Raw genomic sequence first — 25,889 nt, 5'->3', positions numbered from 1 at the left:
CTGGTAATGAATAACACTACTGTGCAGTGAATATTAATTAGCCATGTGGCTAGGAACAATAGCGGACTCCTGCAGTGTACTCTGCTCGGAGATTTATTAGTGCTGTGAGCTAGACTGTTACATGCTGTTGTAACTTGAGCCTCACTAGCAGCCAGGGGAGGGCCCCAGAATGCTTTGCAGTATCTGGTATTCGGCTTGCGTCCTCCTTAGGAGCCTGGGAATACGGAGCCTTGCTGTCAGCAAACATCTAAAGTAAGAGAGATTTTTAACTGCAGTATTGCCTTTTTGGCTTCCTTCTAAACTGTTTAACACAGGAGAATAGAGGTTTAAATTAGCTTTTGCAGCCTGACAGTTACTCTTTAATCTGAAATAATTTAAAATGAAAATCTTTTGTATTTCCTTTATCATGTTTTTTTTTTTTAAAGATGGGTTTTTGTTAATTTCTCCCTGAACATTGCCTACTTGGTTCTGTTTGACCCAATAAAAATGTAGGGCTTTTTCACACTAAGAGCGATTTTGCTCATTTTTTTTAGCGCTGACGATTTTAATAATCGCCATAAAAGCGCTTGTGGAAAGTTTGCTTATGTGAATGTTCTCACATAAGCGATGAGCTTTCTATCCAATCGCAAATGCGGCTCCTGCACAATTTTCTGAATGTTTGCGATTCAATAGAAAGTATAAGGAAATTGCTACGCACTTTAAAAAGCGCTTTGAAAAGCGATTTCCCGAGCGCCTAAATGAATAAATACCGTACATTGTATTTATTGTATTTATTTCCGGGTCAAAGAGTTCACTTCCTGACTGACATCAGGAAGGGAAAATAATCATCGCTCCACAAAAGCGCTTAGAAAAACACTTTTCTAAGAGAAAATCGCCCAGAAAGCATTTGTAAAAGCGCTTTAAAAATCACTCTATAAATTGCTCAGTGCTTGTGATAGCGATGGCGATTTATAATGTGAACAAGGCCTAACAGCCACTTTGGGATAATGTTTGATGACTAATGCTAAATTTACAGTGATGAGTGAAAATGCCAATATTGTTTTTGCATTAATTAAAATAATGTAAAATTTCAACTTTCATACGAATATGCCATTGAAAATCATTGTGCAATAAGTTTGTGATTTTTTTTGCAAATTTTTGCACTAAAATAATACGTTTCTGTGCTTTTTGCGAATTTTCGCTGTAAAAATATTTTTTTTATGGCAGTTTTCATAGATGTTCACATCAGAAGAAAGATGTGGTTTTTTTTTACTACTGTATATTGCAAAAATACATTGTATGTTCACAAATATTTTCTCGAAATCAAAAATATCATTTCCGATGCAAAAATTACTTTGGCAAAAAATTGCAAGCAATGCTGTGATTTTTGGATGCATAGCACACACTGAATCTGTGCAAAGTGATGGTCAAGCAAACAAGTGCTCTTATCTTTTTAGTCATAAATTAGCTAGCATCCCTGTGGGACCCTCCTGATGTTGTAATTAGGCATCCAATGACATTTATTGCAGGTCAATGTATCTACTTTTCAATGTCCAGTGTATATAAGCTGTGTTTCTAATTTTGTCAGTCTACAGGAATCAGTCTGAGGAAGGCTTCATAGCAGAAAGCTTACTGCTTTTCTTCTAAGTTAGCCAACAAATGGTATCATCCTGATTCAAAACCTTTTGATGCTAAGGGAAAAAAAGTAGGGACAAGTCAAAAAAAAAATCAAAAAGACTTTGCAGTTTTTGAGAAAAATCTATTTAACAAATGCAAAGGGGGTCTACATGAAAAGGGCGCCGGTAAAAAAGGGCGCCTGGTGGATCCCATATATATACCAACTTCGGCTACAAAAAAGGCGCCTGGTGTAGCCCATATAAACTTCGGCTACAAAAAAGACGCTTGATGTAGCCCATATAAAAACTTCGGCTACAAAAAAAACAAGGCGCCTGGTGTAGCCCATATAAAAACTTTGGCTACAAAAAAACTCCGGGATGTGTTAATTACTATTCCCCCTCCAGGCCGCCATGGATAGTGGGGGAATGAAATAATTCGGCTTACAGTGCTTGTAGCCCATATAAAAACTTCAGCTACAAAAAAAAAGTCAATAATATGGGCTACAGAGGGGCACCTTACTGTAGCCGAAAAAAATATGGGCTACAAAGGGGAGCCCGCTTGTAGCCGAAAACCTTGTAGCCGAAAAATATGGGCTACAAAGGGGAGCCCGCTTGTAGCCTATATCAAAACTCGGGCGCCCTTTTCTACACCTTGTAGCCCATATTTTCAGAAATAACATTGATGTCTATGGCGGCGCCCTTTTCATACAGGCAGCTCGGGCGCCCTTTTCAACCGATCCCTGCAAAGGATAAATGGTTTTTAAATTCCGAAAAATTACATTAGAACTATTTTTCCTTTGCATTTTAAAACCGATTTTCTCAAAAACTATAGTCTTTTTGTATTTTTGCCCCTTTCCAACTCTTCTCCTCTTTCTTTTGTTAATAAGCTGCCGGGCAGGGCATCATAAACTTGTACACCACCCATTACCCTCTCCTCCTCTCTCCACAGAACAGTAACAATAACAATAATATGTATATAGCGTTTTTCTCTCTGGGGACTCAAAGCGCTGTGACCCTGCATTATGCAGTCTCAAAAGCTCGGGAAAAGAGGTGAGTTTTTAGCCTTTTTTTAAAGCTGTCCAGAGAAGGAGCCTCTCGTACTGATTGTGGAAGTGAGTTCCATAGAGTAGGGGCTGCATAGGAAAAGGCCCCAGCACCAAATGTTAAGTGTATCCTGGGAATAACCAGCTTCATCTTGCTGGCAGAGCGGAGGGTGCGTGGAGGGGCATAAAGTTCCAATAGATCCGCAATGTATTTGGGTCTCATGTGGTTTAGAGCCTTGAATGTCAGCAGGCAGATCTTAAAATTGATTCTCCATTTTACTGGCAACCAGTGAAGAGTTTGCAGTACTGGGGTGATGTGTGAGCTGCGGGGGGCATTGGCTAGGAGTCTGGCTGCAGCATTCTGTACTAGTTGTAAGGGAGGCAGAACCTTATCTGTAGATCCGATGAACAGGGCGTTGCAGTAGTCTAGGCGGGAGGACACAAATGCGTGAACCAGGGCAGGTAGGTCTTCAGCTGGGATAAGGTGTTTGACTTTCGCTATATTTCTTAGATGGAAGAAGGAAGACTTGACGACAGGTGATACCTGCTGTCTGAGTTTTAGATTTCCACCCAGGATCACCCCAAGGTTTCGCACAGAGTCTTTATACTGTACAGTATCTCCCCCAATTGCTAGTTTGAGGTGGTGAGCGTTTTGAACTTTATCCATCATGTGTGGACCACCTACCACCAACACCTCTGTTTTGTCAGAGTTCAGCCTCAGCCAGCTGGTGTTCATCCAATTTTGTAAATCCACTAGACACGCATTTATGGATGCTGATGGGTCTAGGGTGCCACTGCCCAGCTAATAAGCATATCTTTACAGTGATCATTGCTGGAAATGTCGCCCTAGTAGGCTAACATTAATGGTGACATTAATAGAACGTCCATTTGAGCTTAATTCATCCCCCCCCCCCCCCCAAAAGTTACAATCCCTTTTCACAATATAAAAAACGAAAGTACGGTAATAATAATAATAATAATAACAACATCTCTGAAACTGGTCTTTAGCCATCCTCTTCTGCATATTTCCATCCTAATCTGTCTTAGTGAAAAAATCTGTTCTTTTTTCGTATTTTCAGCACCGGTGAAGGACATATTTAGGACTGATCTCGTTTATAAGTACACAGAGAATTTGCATGATGCGATTTTGAGCACATTTAGTGATGTGATTAGAGACACTTCACAAAACCTCTTCACACAAATCCTGGTAAATCTCTGCATCGAGCTGCTGGAGTGACGGTTTTAGCCATCATTTACCGATATTGCTCTACGGATAATGTCATTTTTTTACTTACCTTATACACTCGACTATAAGTCTAGAAATGTAGGTCTGACTTACTTGTACTTGAGTCAGACCTGAATTTCTGACTCATAGCCATTCCTATTTGCACAAATTTTACCCAGTGGTAAGTGACGCTTTCTCGATAAAGGAAATGCCAAGAAATCACTGGTCTGAAAGTCCTGGCCATAACAATTAACAAGGAAAGGGCTGGGGGAGAGATGCTGGGCTGCAGTGCTTTCTATGGAGGGGGAGTGGATAATTGCTGCACTTGACCTGGAGAAGTTATTGGCTGCACTTTAGGGCCAGGCAGTGGCATAACTACAAGTAATGGGGGCCCCCAGCGAAACTTTGATGGTGCACCCCAATGTTCACACCCTTTCCTTTGCCTTGGTGCTCTGCTCTCTACAGCCTTGGGGCCCATCTCATAAGGGTCATAAAACAAGTGTGGCCATCGTGATCTTCACACCCATAAGAAGCGTAGCCACAAAAACACATGATCTGAAGTACAGTCCCCTGTATCGGAGGAAGGGAAGGTTAGTAATGTGGGGCCCCCACAGCTTTGGACCCCCCTGCCATCATAGGGGCTGCTCCCCTCTAGTTACGCCTCAGGGGTCAGAAGGGGTTAATGGCTGCAATACTTTATGCAGTGCAGTCATTAAGCCCTCCTGAACCCAAAGTGAAGCCATTAATTTTGCTGGTAGACTTATACTTGAGTCAATAGAAAAATTCCAGCTTAAGAGTGTAAAATATTGGATTCAACTTATACATGAGGTCGATTGGAGGATATCCTTAGCTCCACTGCTGCTGTGACAGATAGCCTTGTAGTAGACCACAGCATCTGAATCTAACACAGGCGGGGAAATCTTGATTAAATATGGTCAGTGGCATAACTACAATTCAATGGGCCCCCAGTGAAACTTTGATGGGCCAACCCCAATGTTCACACCTCTTTCCTTGCCTCCCGTTGGCGGCCTTCATGGCCTTGGGGCCCATCTCACACGGGTCATAAAACAAGTGTGACCATCCTGATCTTCACAGTTCACACCCAAAACAAGTGTAGCCACAAAACACCTGATCTGAAGTATAGTCCTCAGCATCAGAGGAAGGGAAGGTTAGTAGTTGGTAGCTCTGGGCCCCCTGCAATAGCAGGGTTTTTCCCCCTCTAGCTATGCCCCTGAATATGTGTTTTGATCACTCAATGTTTTAAAGTAAGCCTGAGAGGTTCAAAAAAAGAGGAGTTTTACTTACGTGGGGCTTCCTCCAGCCCCCTGTAGTTTGTCAGTTACCTCTGTGTCATCCTGGTATGATCTGTTATGGTGCTTCAGCCAACATAAAGTCTGAGATGCAGGGGCTACTGGGCATGCTCTGTTCTGTGCAGCATGCCGCCTCAATCCTATTCCAGTGGCCAGGACTCGCATTTTGCGTATGTGCAGTTTTACAAGTCTGTAAGAACTGTGCATGCATAGGACAGTCTTATCCTTTCGAGAATGTCCAGGAGGCGTGTGGCGGGGGCAGTGCATGCGCAGTCATCCGTAACTAAGCCAGTCATGGAACTGACAGAGGTAAAACAGATCAGAATGAGAGGACACTGTGGGAGCTGACAGACTACCGGGACTGAAAGAAGCCCCAGGTAAGTAAAAATCCTTTTGTCCTTTCCATCTAAGGTACACTTTATTGGTCTGCTTAAAGGTATTGAGCGTTGGAGACTAATGAATGTGTTGCGGAAGGTTAATCCAGAGAAGGGGAGAAGCTGATGAGAAGTCCTGTATACAGGAATGTGAGAAAGATGACACAAGTGTAGCAACGAAGAAGGCCGAGTGCAGAGCAGAGGTTGTGGTTTGGATGGTATTTGGAGACTGGTGAGGAGATGTATGGAATACAAAGATTGTAGGGAGCTCTGTAGGATAAATTTAGGAGCTTAAAGTGGATCCTCTGCTCATGGCCGGTATTATACTTTATGTGCCCCTAGGCCAAGTGTGTTGGGACTCCCCTTCCTTGTACCTCATTTCCCCCCATTCCATGTGCAGCAGCCCTCTCTTCCACATGTATCATCCATGTACAGAAACTCCCCTCCCATTCCATGTGCAGCCCCCTCTTCCATGTGCATCATCCATGTACAGCAGTCCCCTCCCATTCCATGTGCAGTCCCCTCTACCATGTGTATCATCCATGTACAACAGTCCTCTCCCATTCCATGTGCAGCCCCCCTTTCCATCTGTATCATCCATGTACAGCAGCTCCTCTCTTTTATGAACAGCTATCGGTTTCCTTTTTCAAATGTTTCCTCTTTCATATGTAGAAACCCCTCCTTCATGTTAAGGTGCCCCTTGGCCTGCAGCCACCCAAGGCCTGTGCGTTTTGGGCCTTTCCAGAAATACGGCCATGGCTCTGATAGTTGGGAGCCAGCGCTTTCCTGATTTCCTGTTGCCTGGTTCTGTGTCTTCTTGTCTGTATCACGATTTCCCTAAAAAAAAAAACCCCAAAAAAACCCTTTTCATTTATTTGAAGTTTTAATTTGTACCTCTGATTTAGGGTCCATGACTCCCCGATGTAATTTGAAGGTGGAGTATTTGTTCAATTATAAACTGCATTTTTATTTATTTATTGTATTAACCTGCCTGGTGTTCTGATTCCCGCGGCCCTGCGGCCACGGGAACATTTTTTGCAATTTTTTTTTAAAATGTATCATGTAGCTAGCCTAGCGCTAGCTACATGATTCCCTCCCTGTGGCGTCCCTACTACCCCTCCGATCGCCGCCGGCGCAATCACCCGTCCGGAAATCCGGTTCTGAACGGGATTTCCAGGAGGGCTTCCCCCGTCGCCATGGTGATGACCGTCGTGGCGTCGTCGACGTCATGGACGTCATGACGTCACAGGGAGTCCCGATCCACCCCTCAGCGCTGCCTGGCACTGATTGGCCAGGCAGCGCACGGGGTCTGGGGGGGGAAGGCTGCGATCAGGCGCAACACGCAGCAAGCAAAGTGCTTGCTGCGTGTTTTAAAAAAAATTATTCAAATCGGCCCAGCGGGGCCTGAGCGGCGACCTCCGGCGTCTCTGGACGAGCCTAGCTCGTCCAGAACGCCAGGGAGGTTAAATCCTTTTTTTTCCAAGAAAGCAATCAACATTGATGTCCAAAAAGAGTTGTCTAGTTTTACGCTCTCGTTTTTATTCCGCTTTATGTCTCGATGCTACTTATGATATCTCCTAGATACTTAAATATATTCATCCACACAATAGCCACACAATCAATGAATTTTTGAAGCCTTGTCCAGTGGTGCATGGCATCTCCTGCTGTAACCAGGCTTTTTGCTGTAGCTACATTAATTTTTATCTGAAGAGTTCTTCATTCTAGATACTCACGTTTCCTCACTAGTTATTGACTGTTTTTCTAACATTTTCAAGGTTATCTACTAATAGAAAAATACATTTGTTGTCATTGTGAAGATCATCTTGAGAAGTGAGGATATTTGTCTGATTCTCTCTGGGTTTCTTCTCTTACATTCATGTCTTCTGACATGGCTCACATTGGAATTCACAACACACACATCAAATGATGGGAGCAGAAGCGAGTGTGGAAACCCAGGGAGTACTTGAAGATTCAGTTACTGTTGTGTTCAAAATTATGCAACCCCCACTGAAATTGAGTGTTTTGGCCAGTTTGACATTGATTTTGATCATTTCAGTCATCTTGTTTACAATTAAATGAAAGAGGCACTTGTAAGTCAGACAGATATAACATTTATAATGAAATAACCACAAATGTCTTTTCTGTGCTGACATCATTATCAGTTTTATTCAACCCCAAGTGACATTCATTCTTAGTACTTAGTACAACATCCTTTTCCAGTTATAACAGCTTTTAAACGTGAAGCATCACTTGACACAAGTGTCTTGCAGCGATCTACGGGTATCTTAGCCCATTTTTCATGGGCAAAAGTCACATTCTTAGGCTTGCACGCTGCAACTGCTTTCTTTAAGGTCCCACCAAAGGTTATTAATCGGATTTAAGTCTGGTGACTGCGATGGCCACTCCAAAATGCTCCAGCCTTTAATCTGCAACCATGCTCTAGTGGACTTAGAGGTATGCTTGGGATCATTGTCCTGTTGAAAGGTCCAACGTCTCCCAAGTCTCAGGTTTGTGACGGACTGCATCACATTTTTATCCAATATCTCCTGGTACTGAAGAGAATTCATGGTACCTTGCACACTCTGAAGCTTCCCTGTACCTGCAGAAGCAAAACAGCCCCAAAACATGATTGACCCCCCGCCATGCTTCACAGTAGGCAAGGTGTTCTTTTCTTCATAGGCCTTGTTCTTCCTCCTCCAAACATAGCATTGATCCATGGGCCCAAACAGTTCTAATTTTGTTTCATCAATCCACAGAACACTATCCCAAAACTTTTGTGGTTTGTCCACATGACCTTTGGCATACTGCAGTTGACTCTTCTTATTCTTTGGAGACAGCTAGGGGGGTCGCCTGGGAGTTCTGGCATGGAGGCTTTCATTACGTGGTGTGCACCTTATTTTCTTAGCTGAAACTTCATTCTCTTGACTTCTCCATGTTTGTAAACACACCAGTGAATGTCTAGAAGGAGCTGAGTATCACAGTCATTTTAAATCTGCCTAATTGGTGCTTATTATGCTTGATTGCTGCTCGTTAACATCCGCAGGTGTTTTCAATACCTGATCGAAAACACTTGAATGAACCTCTGTTCTTAAGAGTGGTAGTCTTTAAGGGGTTGAATAATTGTGTCAATGAAGAAATCACAAAAAAGACATTTAATACTGTATTACAAAAACAATTGATGTCATTTTAGTTCAATTTGGTTCTTTAAGAAGTCCTTGTAAGATTTTATTCTGAACACAATAACAAATGTACACTAAATTCCCTAAAACCCTTTACAACATTGGGGGTTGAATAATTTTGAACACAACTCTAAACATGTCCAATACCATATGCTTCCTGAATCAATATCTGCATGGGGGGGGGGGGGGGGGGTGAAGTGGGATTGGCAAATGAAAGAGAGGTCCAGCCAAGCCCTCTAGAACAGGAACCAAGAGACTATTTCCAACTTCATGACCTTGTTCCTATGCCTCTAACAATAAGGCCAAGCTGTGAGTGAGACTTGTATATTTACACAGAAAATATATCTGCCCCCATTTTATATATACACATATGCGGTATTTATCATCACATATATCTTGCATCTGACCTTTTTTCACTCAGGACACAGCCAGTGGCGTAGCAAAGGAGCTGTGGGCCCCGATGCAACTTTTACAATGGGGCCCCTCAAGCACTCTATACATAACAATTGATACGGAGCACCAAAACCTGCCACTGGCAACTACAGGTGCAAGAAGGGGATGGGGAAAGGGAATTACCACTATTCAAAGTATCTATAGACGTGATTATTATGAGCATAGGACCAATGGAGGGCTAATACTGTAGTTGAGGGAGGGCCCTTTGGGGCCCCTCTGACCCAAGGGCCCCGATGCGGTCGCTACCTCTGCAACCCCTATTGCTACGCCCCTGGACACAGCTAAAATGTTAATACATGCTCTTATAATATCTCATTTGGACTACTGTAATATACTACTTTGTGGACTAACATCTGACAGCCTAGCACCACACCAGTCTGTACTGAATTCAGGTTCTCGTCTCATTCATCTCTCTTCTCGCTCTTCCTCTGCTGCTCCTCTCTGCCAAGCACGTCATTGGCTGCCAATTATCCAGAGGATCCATTTCAAACTCTTAACATTAACCTACAAAGCTCTCCACAATTTCTCTCCCTGGTACATTTCCTCACTTTTTTTTCCAACACAACCGCATTCTCTGCACACAGCCTTCTTTTTTTCCTCCTCTAGGATCACCTGCTCGCATTCAAGACTTCTCACCTTCTTCACTCCTCCTCTGGAATGCCCTTCCACAACACATCCGTCACTCTGCAACCTTTAAAGAGACTCCGTAACAAAAATTGCATCCTGTTTTTTATCATCCTACAAGTTCCAAAAGTTATTCTAATGTGTTCTAGCTAACTGCAGCACTTTCTGCTATCACAGTCTCTGTAAAAAATCAATGTATCTTTCCCTTGTCAGACTTGTCAGCCTGTGTCTGGAAGGCTGCCAAGTTCTTCAGTGTTGTGGTTCTGCTATGAACTCCCCCTTCCAGGCCCCTCTATGCACACTGCCTGTGTATTATTTAGATTAGGGCAGCTTCTCTCTTCTCTCTTATCTTTTACAAGCTGGATAAATTGTCCTCTGAGCTGGCTGGGCTTTCACATACTGAGGAAATTCAGACAAGGGCAAAGCTGTTTGCAGGAAGAAAAGAGCAGCCGGAAACTTCCGTGCATGAGAGATGCAGGGGGAAAGAAACACACAATGATCTCTTGAGATTCAAAAGGAAGGGTGTATACAGCCTGCTTGTGTATGAATGTATTTTCTATGTGTGGACATACTGTACATCAACCTACTTCCTGTTTTGGTGGCCATTTTGTTTGTTTATAAACAAACTTTTTTGTGGTTTTTAACCACTTTTAATGCGGCGGGGAGCGGCGAAATTGTGACAGAGGGTAATAGTAGATGTCCCCTAACGCACTGGTATGTTTACTTTTGTGCGATTTTAACAATACAGATTCTCTTTAAAAGCTTTAAACGCTCCCTTAAAACTCAAACTCAAGCTGTAGTCCTTAGATTAGGTAACTAAAACACACTGCCTATATGAATACTGTTTATTACCCCACCTCTTGTTGTCACCTGTTCCTTCAGATTGCAAGCCTACAAGTGCAGAGCTCTCTCACCTTTTTGTGTCTTGGGATTTGTTATTCATTTTGTATCACTCAGTTATGCATTTTCTTCATTCATGCTACATTTGTCACTGTAATTTACCAATTCTGTGTTTTGTACCAGTGTCCATATTTGATGTATTGTATACCATTGTCATTATTAGTATTTACCCCATGTTTGTTTTTCTTACTTTGTACAGTGCCACGGAATACAGTTACGTAGTTAGTTTGGTTGAAAAAAGACACCTGTCCATCAAGTTCAACCAGATAAAAACAGGGAACACCAAGAGCCCCAATAGTGTAATTCGTACTGGACAAGGTGGCAATAAGTTTGTGTTGCTAGATACTCACAAGTCAGGGTCACCAGCAGGCAACCACTGTAAAGGCAGGTGGGGAGATTGTCCTGACCCCACTCAGGATTAAGAAGTCGCTCTCTGTAGACAGGAAGAAAGGGTAGCAACCCTCCACCAAGGGTGGACTCAAAATTGTATACAATGAACAGAGGCGCCAAAAGTATAAGATTAGATTAAATGAGCTTAAAAACCAACTTAAATGGCAAAATTGAAGGAGGAAGTGGTGGTCTTACCTCCCTCAAGCAGACTTGACAGAGGTGCTTAATTTGAATCCTTGTGCAGAATGTTTGATACTCCTCCCTATATTGCCTGATGAAGCGGGGTTGAACCTGCGAAACGCATTGCATTTCTTTTTGGAGTTCCTAATAAATGTGTTTGACTGTCTGAATCGCAGTCGTTGTCGTGTCTGCTTGAGGGAGGTAAGACCACTACTTCCTCCTTCAATTTTGCCATTTAAGTTGGTTTTTAAGCTCATTTAATCTAATCTTATACTTTTGGCGCCTCTGTTCATTGTATACAAGTTCAACCAGAAGGAGAAAAAATGCATCTATGCCAACAATGAAGTATCCCGGTGCCTGGTTGAATGCCTGGTTGAAGCCGCCGTGATCGGTGAATCGCGAAGGCAGGCATCCAGGTCCACACTGCTCTTCCTCCCGCTGTTGTACGTTGTGGTGAGTTGTTCTGCTTCACGCTCTGGGTCCTTTCTAATCTTGGTCCGGTCAAGATCACTTTTTACTCATTCTTACCCCTGTCGGAGTTCTTCATTGCTGGTGCACTTTATGGCAAGGTTTTCCACTTACTACCTCTTTCACACTGCGCACTTTATTCATACAATTTGCACATGTTTTTGATATACATGTATTGTTCTTTACTACTATCAGCACGTGTCACTTTACTCACTGTGTGATACCTGGATCCTTTGGTTTTAATTGTTTTTATTTATTTTGTGTAACTATAAACTACAATATAGCTCAATTGTTTATTATTGATCTATTGGTATGTGGTGCGGTCCTTGAGGATTTTGCTTGGTTTAGGATTATGCTGTGATGTAGAATCCTTTTCTGCACACATTACTATTATTATGTAGGACTTTATGAGCTTTAATATTTAATCATTTTTGTACAGGGGCAGCCCTCTTTGAGGTACCCTCTTCCATGTGTATCATTCATGTACAGCAGCCCCTCCCATTCCATGTGTAGTCGCTCCCATTCCATGTGCAGCCTGTGAAGAAGCGCGGAAGAGCCACCGCCAGGAGTCAGCAGGAGGCGGCTCTTTCCGCGCACAGTATGGCTGGACACGGAGAGGCAGCCGCCTCCTCTCAGTGTGAGGCGGCTGTCTCCGTGCAGGGCATGGCGGAGCGCAGAGAAACTGCCGCGTTGGACGCGGCGGTTAGCGCGCATGGCCCCAGTGCGGAGACACCGCAGAAAGGTGCTGGTGTGGCTGGGACACGTAGTCCCTCTAGGTTTAGAGTAACGCGCGCGCGCGCACTCAGGCAGGGATTACCGTATTTTTCGCCGTATAAGACGCACTTTTTCTCCCCCAAAAATGGGGAGAAAAAGTCCCTGCGTCTTATACGGCAAAGGCAGGGAATCCCCAACTTAATAACGCCCGCCGTTCCGAACCGCCGACCCGCCGCCATGTTGGAGATTCCCTGCCTGCTTTCCCTATGCCTGCCCGAGTCTCCTGGCATCCCCCCTGGTGAAAATGTCAATAGCAGCGGCAACTTACCTTTGGCAGGCTCCTGCGCTGATCCTTTATCATCGCGCTGCCCCCCGCTAGCCTCCTCTGCCTCCCCCCTCTGTATCTGGCCCCCCCGGGTGAAGAAATAAGTATCGGCAGCTTACCTCCGCAGTGCGCCCGCGATGACTGCAGACGTCCGTCTTCAGGGCACTTCTCGCTCTAGTGGCCGGCTTTGAACTGCGGGTCATCAGTTCAAGCCGGTCACTAGAGCGAGAAGTGCCTGGAAGACGGACGTCTGCAGTCATCGCGGGCGCACTGCGGAGGTTAGCTGCCGATACTTATTCCTTCACCCGGGGGGGGCAGATACAGAGGGGGGAGGCAGAGGAGGCTAGCGGGGGGCAGCGCGATGATAAAGGATCAGCGCAGGAGCCTGCCAAAGGTAAGCTGCCGCTGCTATTGACATTTTCATCCGGGGGGGGGGGGCAGGAGACACAGGTGGGAGGGAGGAAGGCTGGGGGGCACTGGAGGACAAATGGGGGGCACTGGAGGACATATGGGGGCACTGGAGGACATATGGGGGGCACATGAGGACACATGCGGGGCACATGAGGATACACAGGAGGACACATGGGAGGCACAGAAGGACACATGGGAGGCACAGAAGGACACATGGGGGCACATGAGGACACATGGGGGGCACATTAGGATACACAGGAGGATACATGGGAGGCACAGAAGGACACATGGGGGCACATGAGGACACATGGGGGGCACATTAGGATACACAGGAGGACACATGGGAGGCATAGAAGGACACATGGGGGTACATGAGGACACACAGAAGGACACATGGGAGGCACAGAAGGACACATGCGGGGCACATGAGGATACACAGGAGGACACATGGGAGGCACAGAAGGACACATGGGAGGCACAGAAGGACACATGGGGGCACATGAGGACACATGCGGGGCACATGAGGATACACAGGAGGACACATGGGAGGCACAGAAGGACACATGGGAGGCACAGAAGGACACATGGGGGCACATGAGGACACATGGGGGGCACATTAGGATACACAGGAGGATACATGGGAGGCACAGAAGGACACATGGGGGCACATGAGGACAAATGGGGGGCACATTAGGACACACAGGAGGACACATGGGGGGCACAGAAGGACACATGGGTGCACAGGAGGACACACAGAAGGACACATGAGGATATGGGGGGCACAGGAGCACACATGAGGACACACAAGATTATGTACAAGACGCTCCTGGAATATGGACGCACCAGGTTTAGTATTTTTTTTTCCCCTGGTTTTTGCCCTCTAAACCTGGGTGCGTCTTATATTCCGGAGCGTCTTATACGGCGCGAAATACGGTATATGACAGCCAGAAGTGAGTCAGCTGACCAGGCTGGTCAGCTGATTCTGGCTCCACTCCTCATTGGTCCAGCACTTAGGGAGGTGCTGGAGAGATCTCTGTGTATATATACTACTAGCTGCTCAGTTCGTTGCTGGTTGTCTGGCATTGCGATCACAAACGTGGGAGCACTCAGACCTTTAGTCAGATCCTTAAGTGTGCCGGGACCAGCTGGAGCTGTAATCCTACACTTAGCTAGATTCTCTTGATAGCTTAAAGTACTAGTTTGATTGTGATTATCTGTTATGACCCTTTGCCTGCCTGACTATCCTCCTGAACTCTGATCTTGTATCTTGCCATTCTGATACTCTGTTGCCGAACCCCGGCTCGTCCTTAGACTCTGCTTCTGCCTCCTGATCTTGTACCTCGATAATTCTGATACCCTGTTGCCGAACCCTGCCTGTACCTAGACTCCACCTCTGCCTTCTGAATCTGTACTTTATCTGTCCGTGTGTTACGACCTGGCTTGTCCGACCTCGAGAACCAACCTCACTATTGGAGGCAGTTCCCCGTCCTGTTAGTGACACTTCCTCCTGAGTGTCACTTTCAGAGAATCCTTCCTACTCTCGACCTGACTCCTCCCGCCTTGGAGAGTTCAGGTCTTCGGAAGGAATCTGTGTACTGCACTGAGGCCTAGTCCTCTAAGTGTTACTGTTACACCAAACACAACACTCTACTCAGGTGAACTAGAGGTTAGCTGGTATATCGGATTATCGGTGATACTGCAGATCACTTATAATCTGGTATATATCTGTATTCCCAGTGATACTGCAGATCAACGGTAATCAGATCCTCTCTGTGCTTCACCGATCGTTACACAGCCCCCTCTTCCATGTGTAACATCCGTGAACAGCAGCTCCCCTCCCATTCCATGTGCATCCCCCTCCTCCATGTGTAACATCCATGTACAACAGCCTCCTTCCATTCCATGTGCAGCCCCCTCCTCCATGTGTATCATCCATGTACAGCAGCCCCTCCCATTCCATGTGCAGCCCCTCCTCCATATGTATCATCCATGTACAGCAGCTCCCCTCTTATTCCATGTGCAGCCCTCTCTTCCATGTATATCATCCATGTACTGCAGCCCCTCCCATTCCATGTGTAGCCCCTCCTCCATGTGTAACATCCATGTACTGCAGCCCCTCCCATTCCATGTGTAGCCCCCTCTTCCATGTGTATCATCCATGTACTGCAGCCCCCACCCATTCAATGTGCAGCCCCCTCTTCCATGTGTTTCATCCATGTTGTACAGCAGTCCCTCTCTTTCAGGAACTGCCCCCTTCGGCATCAGGTTCCGTTTTCATGTGTTGCTCCCCTTTTTCAGCATCCTCTTTCCTATGTAACAACCCCCTTTGGGCTACAGCCACCCAAGGCCCGGGCCTTTGTGGCCTCTACAGAAATCCGGCCCTGGCAGGTATTGACCTGCAGAGGAGACCCCATTACCAGCTTACAGAGGCTCCACTCATTCCACCATCAAAGACTCAGATCGGTCCCGGGAGAGAGGACGATTGCATGATACGCGGGAAGAACGCCATTTCAATGTTTCCTTCACTGCTAGTCGGTGAATAATAGCGAAGAAACGCGGAGGAGAATAAACAGGTTGGCCGGTAAATTTACTGACTGAGCAGGAAGAAATCTAGAGAAATATTGGTGAAAGGAGGGGGAATATCAGTGCAGAATAACAATAAACTATGAATCACGGGTGTGAGGGGCCGGCCGCAGCAAAGAGACCAGAAGGACATTAAAACATTAATAATAATAAATCAGCTCAGTGAGGGGCCGCTCGGGACTGTCATACGCAGCTATAATTAGAGATTCTCTCCAAAAGAAGAGCGTAAATCTGCTTCAATCTCTCTCTGCTGAGCCCATGCAGAGGGATAATCCGAAACCCTGAGCAAGAAGCAGGACCAGATAACCGAAAATAACAATACATCACGGGGAGAGATAGTATCATGCCCGCCTATAACCATACCTCACAACTTTTTGAGATAAGAAAGAGGGGCACTTAAGCCACACCCCTGCCACACCTCTAGCCACGCCCCTGCCACACCCCTAATCACGCTCCCAACACACCCTTAGGGCTCAGCCACACTATAAGCGCTTTTCTGATGGGAAATTCGGGACTCCATCATTCATCTCTGAGTTGCAACAACTCAGGGAATAGTATTTTACACCGCCTGGGATTTGAGCGGCAGCAGGCAGAGCCATCATTCAGCTCACCCTGCGCCCAGCTCACCAGCTCCACAAGACCTATGAAAGTGCCAAATGCTATATGACTATATATCCCCACAATCTGGCATTGGCAGGGATTGCCTGATACTGGATATGTGTGCTTGCCGAAAAAACACAACCTCCCTACCCCACCCCCAACGTGCAGCATAAAATACTTACCGAGCCTCCAGTGCCGCCTATTACCCTTTCTGTAGCTCCTCGGGGCTTTGCTGTGTCCTCTGTGTACGGCTTCTAGTGTGTCACCTGACCCTCATCGGGTCACGTGACACACCGGGAGCCGTGCACGGACGCCAGAAAGGCACAAGGAGATATAGGAAGGTTAGAAGATGATGTTGGAGGCTTGGTAAGTATTTTATGCCCTGCAGACCGCCCAAATACCATCCAAGGCACAGTCCCTGTTATCCCCTCAGGCATGCCAGTTAGTTGAGACTTATGGTTGCCAGTGATGATCGTAATCAGCGAATTATGATTACGCAAAATTTCACTTAAATTTTCGCTTTTACGCTTATATGTAATTACGATTTGTAAATTCAATTGATTTCGTATAGTAATTTCACCTAAAATTTAGCGTAATTTTATGCTGACTTTGGCAGTGAACAGCAAAGCCTCCATACAAGGTAGTGACACCAAAATTGCTACACATGTTATGGAGAATATTGGGTACAAGTCAAAAAAATAATTTTTCAAAAACACATTGCAGTTTTTGAGAAAATCTATTTTAAAAATGCAAAGAAAAATAGTTTTTAAACAAGAAAATGACAAGTTTAAAAACCATTTTTCTTGGCATATTTAAAATCGATTTTCTAAAAAACTACAAGGTCTTTTTGAAAAATTATTTTTTTGACTTGTACCCAATATTCTCCTTAACATGTGTAGCAATTGTGGTAGCAATAGCATGTATGGGGCTTTGCTATTTAACCACACGACATTGCGTGAAAATCACGCAAAAATTACATGAAATTATGAAATATTACTATTACATATGAAATGAATTACGATTTTCTCTAAAATTTCGCATTACGATTACGATGCGTAATTGCGAATGTCGATGCGAAACTTCACATATGCTAAATTTTGGCAGTTGCCTTAGTTCCGGATAACAGACTTTGTTGTATAATGCTGTGTATAATGTATATATATTTTATATTTCATGCTGCCCCTCGGTGGAGTTTACGTACAGATCTGAGCAGGCTTCCCCAACTGCTGATGATCGTTGAAGGTAAGATCTGCGTTCTACACATCTTTCTTCAATTATAATCACAGCAAGATTCCATCCTGTAAAATCTGCCTGCGCCATCCAAGCTATGCATGGAAATTGCCCTTGCGGCTGCTGTGTGTACGGGAAGACGTGAGAAACTATCCATGTGTTTACATGGAAACATTAGGCTGGTTTCAGAGGTGTCCTTGGTCTGACCGCATGTCACCTACATGAAAAGCAGAAACGTGCAGATCTTTCCTAGCAAGGTCTTCAGAGGAGGGGGCTCTCACTGTATGTTGGTTGCGGCAGACCACACAAAGGAGCCATGTTTATCCTGTAAATGGCTGGAAACTGTACAGAACCAGCACACGGTTATTGCTTTCCAAAAGCGCCTGTCATTTTTCAAAATAATTTCAGCTAGAACATAATGTGTTCCCACAGAAGAGCTATTCACTACCTCTGCTCTCTCACTGATCAAAGAAAAGAAACGTTTACTACCTACCAGAAGGACCAGAATTGTTCTCACTCTCATGTTTGACGTTAATTTAATCATCAAACTCGGTTTGCCGATGCTGTCTGTTCTAGTTGTTCTCAGGACCATTTCTGACCAGTAGGTTAGGAGGCATTAGATCTTGTCCTGCTGTTTTATGGGTGGTCCGTCCGGGTTTGGTGTTGGTTCAGGGTTGGCATATGGCCTAATCAGTGGAAACACTTTGGTGTGGTTGAGCAGCTTAGCAGCAAATTAGTGAAGCTTTTTTAGTTGAGTTCCTACTTGAAGATGAACTGTAGTGAAAATAACATTATGAATTCAATTACTTTTTTTTTTTTTTTTTTTTACAGTATGAATCTATAAATAGAGATACTTGTTCCGATTTCGGGGAACTGAAATTTCTGCATAACTGAGTTATGGAAACGCAGTATTTCTGCAGAAATGCGATTTTTCAAGTTCAATTTCCCACTTTTTCCAAGCTACAATCGGAAATGCTGAACTCAGATATGGGATTTTAGCCCAATCACAGAGCTCGGAAGCATTGGACCAATCAGAATGCAGAGTTAACTTGGAAGTATTTGGCCAATCAGAGAATGCAAAAAAATTACACCCCCCCCCCCCCCCCCAAAAAAAAATAACCCCCAGAAAACGGAAATTGGTGTAATTGGTCATTGGCAATGGCGGAAACTGCAATTTCTGCAGAATCGAAAATTGGCATTTCCGACCATCCCTATTTATAAATGATTTATTTATTTATTTATTGTATTTATAAATCGCCAACATATTGCACAGCGCTGGACATTAGTTTAGGTTACAGACAATATTTAGGGGTGACATACAGCAATAAGACAATACAGGAATACAAGAAAACCAGATCACGCAGCACAGTATGAGTACAAGGTAATGCTTAGTCAGTCACTGGATGGGAGAATGGGGATTAGGCAAGTTGAGTTCACTCAAATGCATAACATGGAGGTGCATGATCAAGTAGGACACAAAAGGAGGAGGACCATGCCCGAAGACTTACAATCTAGAGGGAGAGGTAGAGACACGAAAGGTAGGGGAGCTGCGGGTTTAGAGCCAGAGTGAAAAGGTGAGTTTTGAGGGGCTTCTTGAAGATGTTGAAGGAGGAGGCTGCCCTAATGGGTGGAGGTAGGAAGGTCCATAGTCTTAGGGCAGCTCTTGAGAAATCCTGGAGGCGTGCATGGGACTGGGTGATGCGGGGGGCGGGGGGGGGGGGGGGGGTCTGGCGATGTTCATTGGAGGAGCAGAGTAATTTAGTAAGAGCTTTAGTGAGATTTAGTAAGTGTTTGCTCATTGTAAAATCTTTCCTCACCCTGATTAACTCCGATCTGGGGTCTCCAACTATTAACCTTCTCTTCCTCCGATACAGGGGACTATACTTCAGATCAGGTGTTTTTGTGGCTACACTTGTTATGGGTGTGAAATATCGTGATGATGGCCACACTTGTCAAGGGCAAGAAGGGCACCAAGGGGAGGGAAGGGGTGTGAACATTGGGGAGAGGGGGCATCTAAGTTTTGCTGGGGGGCTCCATGTATTGTAGTTACGCCACTGCTGCAAAATATTTGTTTTCTGAGAGTTTTAAAGTCAGCAGAGAAAATAACGAATCTACCAGAATGCTCTGGGGGAGAGGGTTCCGTAAAGCAACAGCCTAGGCTGTGACATCACTGGAGGGTGGGCTACATACCAATGGGGGCTTCCTCACAATATATTGCTTCAAGCGGCAAAAATCTAGAACCCACCCTGGGCCTAAGGGAACCAAAAGGCCCCCTATTGAAGCAAAAAGAAAAAAGTTATGCGAAGTACAATTTTCCCTTCTTACAACTGAAGTCATTTGCATATTTTCAGCTTCTCAGGAGCTAGAAGTCACTCTCATAACACACCACTTGTAGGACGGTGATGCAAACAATGACTTTATGTCCCCAAAAAAAACAAAAATACATCCAGAACAGAATCCAGTATAGCACACCTGTAGCTCTCACAAAGCCATACACTCCAGCTTCTATGGAGCAGTTTGAGCATTTATCAGAGCACGTTATGGACTGCTATGGCTCTATAGGTGGGACTTGGAAGTAAAAAGGTGTTTGGGAGCGATTCCATTTGGAAGCGTGATTGCAATTGCACTGCGTTTACAATCGCACATCAACTGCAATTTCTACGCGTTGTGATTGCGCCGTCAACCCCAAGAAACTGAGTGTGATTGCAGCAAAATAATGGCAGTAGAATATCAGTAAATTTACCGATATTCTACTACCTAATTGATATAGTGAAATATTGGTAATGTTCACCTACTCTCACACAGAACCCCCCTGGAGGTGCCTATACTCAACCTCCTACCTAGGGTGCCTAACCTTAACCAACTAACCTGAACCCCCTGTGGGAGCCTAAACTTAATCCATCTAACCTTAATCCCCCAACGGCTAGAGATGTTGTGAACATCAAATTTTCCATTCGCAAAGAGTAAACGCGAACTTGGGCAAGCGAATTGGGTTTTAAAATGGGCAGGAGAATTTTAAAGCCTACAAAGCCTGTTTCTGCCAACAAAAGTGATGGAAAAGTTGTTTCAAGGGGTCTAACACCTGGACTGTGGCATGCCAGAGGGGGATCCATGCCAAAAGTCCCACCAAAAATTACAGAGTTGACGCAAAGTCGGGTTTCAATCCCTAGAGGGCAGAAATTACATTACATTCCTACAAATAATGCACTGGAGTGGTAATGTGCCTGCAACTTAATGTGACCACAATAGCTGTAGTACTGTGCACAGCTCTGGGTGTCAGTGGGCTGTGGAGTGTCTCACACAGAGAAATGCAATAGTACTATCAGAATACAGTGACATAATAATGCACTGGAGTGGTTCTGTGCCTACAACTTAAAGGAAACCAGAGATGAACGCTTTGGCACAAAATAAACATATCCCCCAATAGATTTTACAAAATAAATACTATACCCGGTATTTTTGCCGCTCTGGTGTGCCATTTTTTGTGTTTTTGTTTTTTTACTAAAACTCCACGCAAAACACAGTTCATCAGAAAAGCACATTATTTAGTGGGCTGTGTGCAAAATGAAATCCCCATTTCTAAAAACCTCTTATGACTAATAAATATAGAAAAAAAAAAGGTTTTTCAATATACCCTTACATTAGCAGCTCCTCCCCTCTCATCACAGCTCTCTTTGATGCTGCAAATAAGCCAAACTGAATGCTCAGTCGGGGATTTTATCAGGGCTGATAACAAGCAGGCTGAGCAGTGAAGGATGAAACAGAGAGCAGGGTAGGTGTTTTCTCTCTATATATGGTAAAATGCATGAGGGTGCTTCGTCTCTGGTTCACTAATAAGGTAACAACAATAGCAGTAGTGTGCACACAGCTCTGGGTGTCCTCAGGTGCCCAGAGGTTTACCTCACTGTGGTGCAAGTGTCCAGTATATTATACTTTGCATGCAAACTATAGTGAAAGCCAAAGTTCCTCTATAGCATAATAAATGTAGCATTTGTTTTTGACGCAGGGCATGCATTTTCAGCCTAATAGAGGTGGTGCATGCGGCCTGAGCGATTAACCAGTCAATTGCAGCATGTTTTTAGGGATGCGCAACCCCCCCTCCCCCCTTTTTCTTAGCTCTAGGTGTTAGAGGGCTGTGGAGTGTCACACACACACACACACACACACACACACACACACACACACACACACACACACACACACCCCCACAGGAGACCAATGTACTGGTCCTCAAAAGGGCTATTTGGGGTGCTTTCACAGCACGTGAGGAACAAGAATACAGGCCTAGCTAATGCTTTCCCTACCTATCTGCATCAAGTCTGACCCTGCTCTCACTAACAGTCAGCAGCCAGCAGAGTATGAATCCAATATGGCCACCACTTTTTAATAGGGGGGTGGGGGTCCAGGAGGGGGTGCTAGCTGATTGGCTGCCATGTGTCTGCTGACTGTGAGGTAAGGGGTCAAAGTTTGGCTCCATGATGATGTATTGGGGCGGGTCAAACAGCGGAAGTTTGCTGGGAAAAGTAACACTAACTTGTGAATAGGACCAAGATAAATGATGCAGCGATTAACAGAAAGGAGTGAGAGGATCTCGGAGCACTGGAAAGGACTCAGAGACAGACTTTTTGTGAGCCCAGCTTAGGTTACATAATGGTGGTTTTGAGTCACAGAAAACTATATTTAAATCTGTTTCTTTTTTTTTTCTGTATTATTACAGATATACTCTTTTTTAACTTCATACGGGGGGGGGGGGGGGGGGGGGGGGGGGGGGGAGGTAACCTTCAGCAGGACAGCTCCGGGATACTGTCCTTACATTGTACATTTTATATTACTCTCTCCCCACTAGTCTCTCCAGTCTACCTTGTACTTGTGTCATTAAAGCAAACATAAATATAGAATGTGTGCCGTTACCGTGGGCTGGGAACCGCAGGCCAGATTTGCGATTTCTGGGCACGAGAGGTGGACATGACATCATGTAATTTTTTTTATTTTTTAGTTTCTGGAGCTCACATTTTTTTTTCCCCCAAATGTGCAAATCATCATAAACTGCGGGGAACGGCGTTTCCCTGGGCGGAATAAATCTTCAAACTATTGCCTATTTGTAACAAAAACCGCGGGCTTGTTTCAGTACTTACTGTCTAATATTTCTGCGTAAGTGGAGCGCTGGCCGGTGGAACGCGACCCTCAGATGTATTGTAAAATGTTCGAGGGAAAGTGAGTGGATCTAATTTCAGGCTCTGCTTGTGCAGCTGCGTCGGCGGCCCATCTGGAGGCGACGAGACGCTTCTATTTAAAAGGTTGGGTTTTTTTTGTTCGAGATGTTGCAGATTGGAGAGTTGCGGATAATAAAGTTGGCGTGCCCCCACCTGCACGGACGGCGAGGTCTCCTTCTTCCCGTCTAACGAGGTAGGTGCCACCCGTAATGAGATGGCTTGTGCGCACGGCACTCGGTTAAGAAGAATGTCCATTATTCCCTCATTTAATCCTCGTCCCCGGAATATGTAATAATATACACTGCAATATTATCCAACGACCTGTGAAAATATACAAAACATCCTGTGCTGGAATTCGGTCGTTAGCGAACGCGCCGTCCTCCATCTGTCCGTTCCGGGCCAATAAATCTCCTGCGCACCTGTGCGAACACACTCGGGGACCTACAGCTCTGTTCTTCATTCCTTTTGAATTATTCAGTAAAAAATTGTTTCATTTCTTTCTTTTTTTTTTTCTTTTTTAACTTGTTCATTTTTTTTTCAATCTGGTTTTAGTGAGGCTTTTCGCCATCTTGAAGTTAGTGGCTTTCAAAACGCTTTGATATCACCAGTGGGCACGGAGTGGAATTGACAGCCTGTTTTCAACACATTAAATGTCAGATTTGAAGCAACCATTCTATACTAAGGAAAATCTGTTGAAAACGAAGGTCCTCTTGATCGATGTTCAATCATGTTATCAACTTACCATTCATTGGGAAAGCTTGGTCTTTAGCTGATGGACGCGTTGTCAGGGCCAGCCATTGCCACATGGCCCCAAGCCAGCTGTACCCACCCCTTCCTAGTCAACCCCCCAAAAACGTTATTGTTGTCCCTTGGACCCCTGCAAAGTTGTGTATGTTCTGGCTCCCCTTTTATGTGTGGCTGGCGGCTGCACCCCCCTCCATTCCATGTGCAGCCCTCTCTTCCATGTACTGCAGCCCCTTTCATGTACAGCTTCCTTGGACCTCAGTTTCCCTTTTTCAAGAGTTGCTCCCCATTTTTACCCTCCTTTTTTATATGTAGCAGTTCCTCTTTTACGTTTAAGTGACTACTTGGGCTTCTGATGCCCAAGGCCCGGGCCTCTGTGGCCTTTCCAGAAACCCATCCCTGTGTTTACCCATGTTACATTGTACTCCACTGAAAATGTTTCTATTCTATTTCTGTAGAGTGTGGGAGGTGTAAGTGCAGAAATGGCAGATAAATGCCGTCTTGAAGTCCTACTAAAAAAAAAACTACACTCAAGCCTTTGTTCGATGACACCGGGCATGGCCACGTTCAGGGTGAGTGTCACCTCTGTCACCAGACGAGAAATTATCCTCCTCTCTCACACCTGGTATTATACTGACACTTCGAGACAGATAAAATCACAGCTCCGGACGCCGGCGTTTTACCTGACAAGACCCTGCAGAAGTGATTCTCTCGCGGCATTGTGCTCCATTTCACAGCGGTGCCAGGCCTGTCTGCTGATTCATCCGCCATTCCCCCCAGCATAAAAACCCTCTTGAAATCCATCGAGATAGCGTCTCGGCGGCCCTGGATGGCAATCCGACGGCATTGTCCTGACCGCTGACTGGCAGTAATTGTCTCTCAGCCTTATAAAGCCGGTGAAATATGTGTCAGCGGCCGGCGGAAAAGTTTGGGTGCCGCAGTTGGGAAGTTTTGCCGGCTCGGTAAGGTCAGCACATTTATTTCTCCAAGGAGCACATCGCAAAGTATTGTTAAACTGGAAGTTCATTGAGCTCATCCATCAAGAAACGGCCTTCGTGTTATTGTCCAAGCGTCACCGAGCCATTCGCCTCTCCCTCTCACCGGCGCTAATGAATCACCTTCAACCCGGCTCTTATGAAACGTGATCCCCCCCCTTCACCTTTCCCGGGAAAGCGCACGCGAGCGGGAATTCTTAATGTCCTGAAATAAAACAACGATGCCAATAATTCTTCAAGGCTTCCACAGTTCCGGATTTAAAGTGGACCTTTCGTGACAAGTGGAAAAAAATAAATCAATACATTGCAAAAGTGAGAAGTAAAAAAAAATAGGAGATCAAGAAATGATTGATATTCACCATGTCATTTGTTCATATTATTTGATCCACAGTCAGCCTGCAGGTTATCATCTTTACTGCTGGTAGACATGGAAAACAAAACAAAACAGAAAGCAAGAACTGCCATTATCTATAACCCCACCCCCTAACAATGTGATAGGCTAAAAGGTTGTTTCTTTATAGATATACAGGGGCATAGCAATAGGGGGTGCAGAGGTAGCGACCGCATCGGGGCCCTTGGGCCAGAGGGGCCCCGAAGGGCTCTCCCTCAACTACAGTATTCGCTCTCTATTGGTTCTGTGCTCATAATAATCACTTCTATAGATCCTTTGAATAGTGGTAATTATTAACAAACTGTTCTTCATCCCCTTCTTGCACCTCTGACACTGTAGTTGCCATTGGCAGGTTTTGGTGCGCCGTATCAATTGTGATGTATTGGGGGGCCCCATTGTAAAACCTCGCATCGGGGCCCACAGCTCCTTAGCTACGCCACTGTAGATATACTTATGCATAGTGGGAGATGCGGGTTGCTTGGCAGTTGAAAAAACTGTTATTTCCCACAATGCAATGAGGTTCACAGACAGAAAACTGTCAGGAGCTTGGTCATACACAGAGAAGGATAAAGGGGAAAGAGGCGCCCAGAGAAGATAAAATGCATTAAAAACAAATAAAATGAAAAAAAGTGAGGTGGCTTACCTCAATGAAGACAAATTCACGTATTAATAGAATTTTATTGCCCATGCAACACGTTTCGTGGGTGCATACCCACTTCCTCAGGGCAAATAGCAGTGCCTAATAGTGCTTGTAGCCACAAATGAGGCACCTTATTTGGCCATCACCAGCTCCGTCTGGTCAGCCGAGTGGAGTCGGGGTTATACATCTCCACCTGCTTCTAGTGGTCGGGTTTCCTCTCATGCAACCTCCCTTTGTGAGTATAATCCATCCGCATATTTTATATACTTCTGGTACTGTGACATACTGCAACATTTGGGTTC

This window comes from Hyperolius riggenbachi, chromosome 9 (assembly GCF_040937935.1).
Source record: "Hyperolius riggenbachi isolate aHypRig1 chromosome 9, aHypRig1.pri, whole genome shotgun sequence".
In the NCBI taxonomy this organism is placed as follows: domain Eukaryota; kingdom Metazoa; phylum Chordata; class Amphibia; order Anura; family Hyperoliidae; genus Hyperolius; species Hyperolius riggenbachi.
Note: the sequence above shows the minus strand (reverse complement) of the source record.